The sequence below is a fragment of the Apteryx mantelli genome, unplaced genomic scaffold (assembly GCF_036417845.1).
Source record: "Apteryx mantelli isolate bAptMan1 unplaced genomic scaffold, bAptMan1.hap1 HAP1_SCAFFOLD_91, whole genome shotgun sequence".
NCBI lineage: Eukaryota > Metazoa > Chordata > Aves > Apterygiformes > Apterygidae > Apteryx > Apteryx mantelli.
Window position 1 is genome coordinate 155,794 of NW_027118813.1, and position 4,721 is coordinate 160,514.

Sequence of the window (4,721 nt, forward strand, 5' to 3'; positions counted from 1 at the left end):
GGGGATGGGCGAAGCCATGCTGCCCCCAAGTGGCAGGTGTGGAGTGTTCTTCAGATGAACTTTGTCACCTGAAAGAATTGGCAGCTGAATGCTTAAATTGATTGCAGAGATAGGGAGGGAGGAGGAGGGGAAAAAAAAAAAAAAAGCAAAGGCTTTACTGGCCATCTTCCTGCTCTGATTCTGAATGTGTTTAGATTGTATTTCTTTGTTGGGACAAACATCAAGAGGAACAGAAAACTGATTTTCACTAATAATTTTTCAGCCTAAGTATTTAAGGCAGCACTTGACTGCGTGCCCTGGTTCCCTTTTTAGAAATCATTTTGAAGTGAGAACTCTTTTGGCTGGGCAGATGTAGTGGGGTCCCGAAAGACCCAATCTTCCCTCCCTTTCTTCCCTCTCTGCCCCCTGGTCCTTCACTCATAATCTTCCTGAAGTAAGATCAAGTCACAGAGTAAGATCAAGTCACAGAGTAAGTAAGTCAGGTTATTTCCCTTAAGGTGGTTCAAATATGCTGCAAGGAAGGAAGGGCTTGAAAGCCATTTCAGAAGATGACATCTCCAACTACCTCTAACTGCTGAAGGCCAATCCTGGACAAGCAGGATAGGCTTTTCCCTTGCCTTGACTCACAGTTTGATCTTGCGAGGGCAATGATCAGTCATTTCTGTGGATGGTATAAGGGAGGTCTCTCATCACTCCTTTTGAGATGTTAGATGAGAGGGTAGTGACTAGGGTATTCTTCTTTCTGCCCAGTTGTTTCTGTGCTGTCCAGACTGGGAGGAAATACCCACTCATCTTTACAGCACCCATTCCCTAAAGGAATATAACACGCCCTAGAAGGTTTGTACAGGACCCTTCTCTTGCTATCATGTGTCTGTCCTGCAGCGTCTGCGTGACAGTCGTGGAGTACAGGCCTCTCTCAAAGCGAGGAGATTCGTTCTTCTTTTTGAATTGCTTTCCCTTCTCCCCGTCTTTGGATCCAGAGCCCAATGTTATTCCTGTTCCTTCATATCACTGACTGCAGTGCAGACTGTCTTTTCTCTCTTGACAATACCAACAGTCTGGAAAGCCATCAGAGCCCTCCTCATGGCTGGGGTTTCTGCTTAAGCGTAGAAGGCGGTCAGAAAAGCCGGACTTGTGCTGCAGGAAAGCAGGTTTGAGCGTGTTCCCTGTGAAACCTTGGCCGGGGTGGAAGCAAGCAATGAACAGGCTTCAGTTGTGTCCTCCTGCCGCTCTGGGGTACTAGCAAAAATGTTCATGGAGGCCTCTAATCAGAAGGGGAAAATCAGAAAAGAGTAGCACTCCTGACCTTTCTGTGCCGGATAGTTTGTCCTTCCCATGACTTTTTGCCTGCTTTCCGTAACTTAGAGTGTAGAGAGGATGGGGCCAGACTCTTTTCAGTGGTGCCCAGCGATAGGAGGAGAGGCAACGGGCACAAACTGAAACATAGGAAGTTCCGGCTGAACACGAGGAAAAACTTCTTTCCTGTGAGGGTAACAGAGCACTGGAAGAGGTTGCCCAGAGAGGTTTGTGGAGTCTCCTTCCTTGGAGATATTCAGAAGCCGTCTGGACACAATCCTGGGCAGCGTGCTCTAGGTGACCCTGCTTGAGCGGGGAGCTGGACAGGAGGATCTCCAGAGGTCCCTTCCAACCTCAGCCATTCTGCGATTCTGTACTCCAGCGAGAGTGGGTGAGGCTTACGTAGGTTTGCTGCTCTTTGTAAGGAAGGATGCTTTCTCCTTTCCTGCTGGGCTTGAGGATGATGCTAGTCAGTGAAGCTGCCTGTGCTCTCTCTGCTCCGTGTAGGCAACCTGCAACATGTTTGGTCAGTCACTGCAGAGTCGCACGTAGATGTTTGGGAGCCTGGCGTGTCGGCATCTCTGAAGTACGGATGTGCTTCTTGGCAAGAGCCTGATCTTCCTAGTAGCAGAATGTCGGCAGGTACTGTGTTACCTTTCAGGGGGATTTCCCCTCAAGTTATGGCAAGGAAGCTTTGTCAGACCTCAGAAATGACAGTGCCATTGCAAGATCCCACAGGGACAAGTTGGCATATACACCTTATGCTGCATTCTCTGAATGCCCTTTCTGTGTTTTTTTTTTTTTTTTTTTGGAATGGACACTCTGTTTACAAACAGCTGTTCCAGGGCCTGCCTTTTTACTCTAAAACTTATCAAAATGATGGCTGGGGTTGCAACGTGCTAAGAGATGGCCTGATGCCTTCCGTTGCATGGGCACAACCAGCTGTTAATGTGTCGTGATTTTCCTCCGCAGTTACTGACTCTTATTGTTCATCATGCACTGAAGAACGATGTGCGCTTGGGAAGTGTGGTTAGCCTACAGGCTAAAAAGGCAGTGTATTGTTTCCTGTGCTTCTCTCTGAAACTCAGGTTTGGATTCCCGTTTGCCTGTTTTTCCTTGACATCTCATCACCTCCCAAAGAATCTCCTGTGTGCAGTAGTTTAGTCACCTGTTACAGGGCAAATGTATCCTAGAATCATTTTCAGAAATGGACTTAAGCTCCCTCGTGAGATTCCCTTGATTGCGAGCTACTTCCAGAATTTTCTTTTCCGGGATTTGAAGCCTTCTCAAATCCAACTACATTTATTGGTGGCAACTTTATGGATATTTGTTCTTGTGCCAGCATTTCCCGTGAGCTTAAGTGGTTCTCTGTGCCTAGAGCACCTTCGGTTATATGTAACTATCATGTTTCCTCTGTCTTCACTGTGCTCTGTTAGGTTAAATTCTCCTAGTGTCCTTTTGAATGACAGGCACTTCATTTCTGGAGCATATTCACAGCCTGCCTTTGTTGCTTTTTGTTTGAATATAAATTCCCTTTATTTTCCTTTCAGAAGAGACCAGAATTATCCACAATGCTTCATATGATATCTGTCAAGTGCCAGTATGAATACTTCTGTATCCGCTGGTTAAATATGGCTTTTTTTCATGATTCTACTGGTGGATTATTAGTGTGTGATTAGCTGGTGCACTCAGTTTTGTATCTGGATAAGAAATGCATGCTAGCTTCCCCATTTACTGAACCCCAGTTTAGAGCAGAAATTCTTGTGGTCAATCCTGGATGCCAGAATGATGTTCCTGTTCTCTCCTCCTGGGTGCTCTCTGCGGGGATCACTGCCCTGTTCTTCGAGAACTCTAGGATGAAAAAGAAAGAGAGATTCATATACTCCAGGAATCTCTGTGGATGTCCTGCTTTTTGTTTTGCTAATCATTTCTTTTATTAAAATACGCTTCCAACTTCTCACCACTATTAGATGGAAGGCTACAAGCCTAAATTGGAATTTGCCTACTGTGAAAATAAGTAAAACTAGATGGTTGGTTTCCAGGGATTCTTTCTTGCTTTCTGCATAGTGGAACTGTATGCTAATCTTTTGTGTATATGCAGAGCCTTGATAAAGTTCCTATGTAGGCACCAAGTGTGCGTGTCAGATTTTCTGCATGTTTGTGTCTGAGCCTTCTTGTTTCTTGCAATTAGGAAGACCTTGGCACGTACTCCCGAGGAGGAAAGAACAAGAAAGAAACTTAAAGAACGGATGATGAAATCGCTGACACTCAAGATGGCAGTGTAGGTTTGTTCCGGCTTCCAGTTTTCTTTACCATGTTCCAGCCAGAACCTCATCTTAAAGAAATGAGCTGAACTACTGGATACTCTTCATCTCTTCATATTTCTGTATAGCCAAGGAGCTTAAAAGCCGTAGTCATGGACTCCAAGGCGCCGCTAGTAAGCTCAGGACCTAGAGTCCTCAAAAGGAACCAGTCCTTTTCCAAAATGCTTACAACCGAACACAAGAGAAAAGGCTTGTCTGAGGGCAGGTGGGAATACAAGGAAATGGAGAGTACTACTCTGAATGATAAGCACTGCTCTCACTACAGCAGCAGCCTGACAGTTTTTGTGGGTTTTGAGCAGCCCAGCCAGAATATTCAGGAGGTGAGGTAAACTGCCAGATGCATATGAAAAGCTCCTGTGAAGCGTGAAGATGACAGGGGAGAAGAGAACGTGCTTCTGCATTTGTGTGTTGAGCAGGCAGGCAGTTGGAGCTGCTGTCAGGGCCGGCTTGGAATTCAGAGCTGTCCTCTGGGTACTCCGTAGGAAATAATGTAGGAACGAGGCTAAATCGTGAAAAGCCTTAGCAAATTTATGTTTGCTGTGAGAGAAGAAACTTGAAGGGTTTGGGGAGAATGCTCTTTGTGATTAAGGCACTAAGCTCAGAATATGAGCTTTGCAGCACCTTTCTGAAAGGATGTGAGTGGGGCAAGGCTGTATTTCAGGAGAGAAGAGCAGGTTGCAGTAGCTGAGCTGATCAGGCTTTGAGGGAGAGATGCAATACCTCGTGAAGGCGGTTCCTCGCACATGTTCTGCAGGCTGTGCAAAACTTTGAATGAGGGGAACGAAAACCTACCAAAAAGTTCAAGGCAAACGTGCAGGTATGAGGTCTTAGTTAGCCCTGGGGTAATCTTGTTATTAGTCATTAACAGGCCAGGGAAGAGTGCACGGCCATTTTTTATGCGTTAGTTTAGCCATAGCCTGGGCCACCCAAAGAAGCACGTTGGCATCAGGACTCCTTGTAGAACAGTGAGAGACCATTGAGAGGGAAGGAGGAAGCTAGGGAGGGTGGTGGAAAGAAATGGAGGTAGGGCAAGAGATGCCTAAAAAGAAGCATGGTGAAATGTGCCAAAGGCAGTAGGCTAGTAAGGAAGAATGAGAGTTG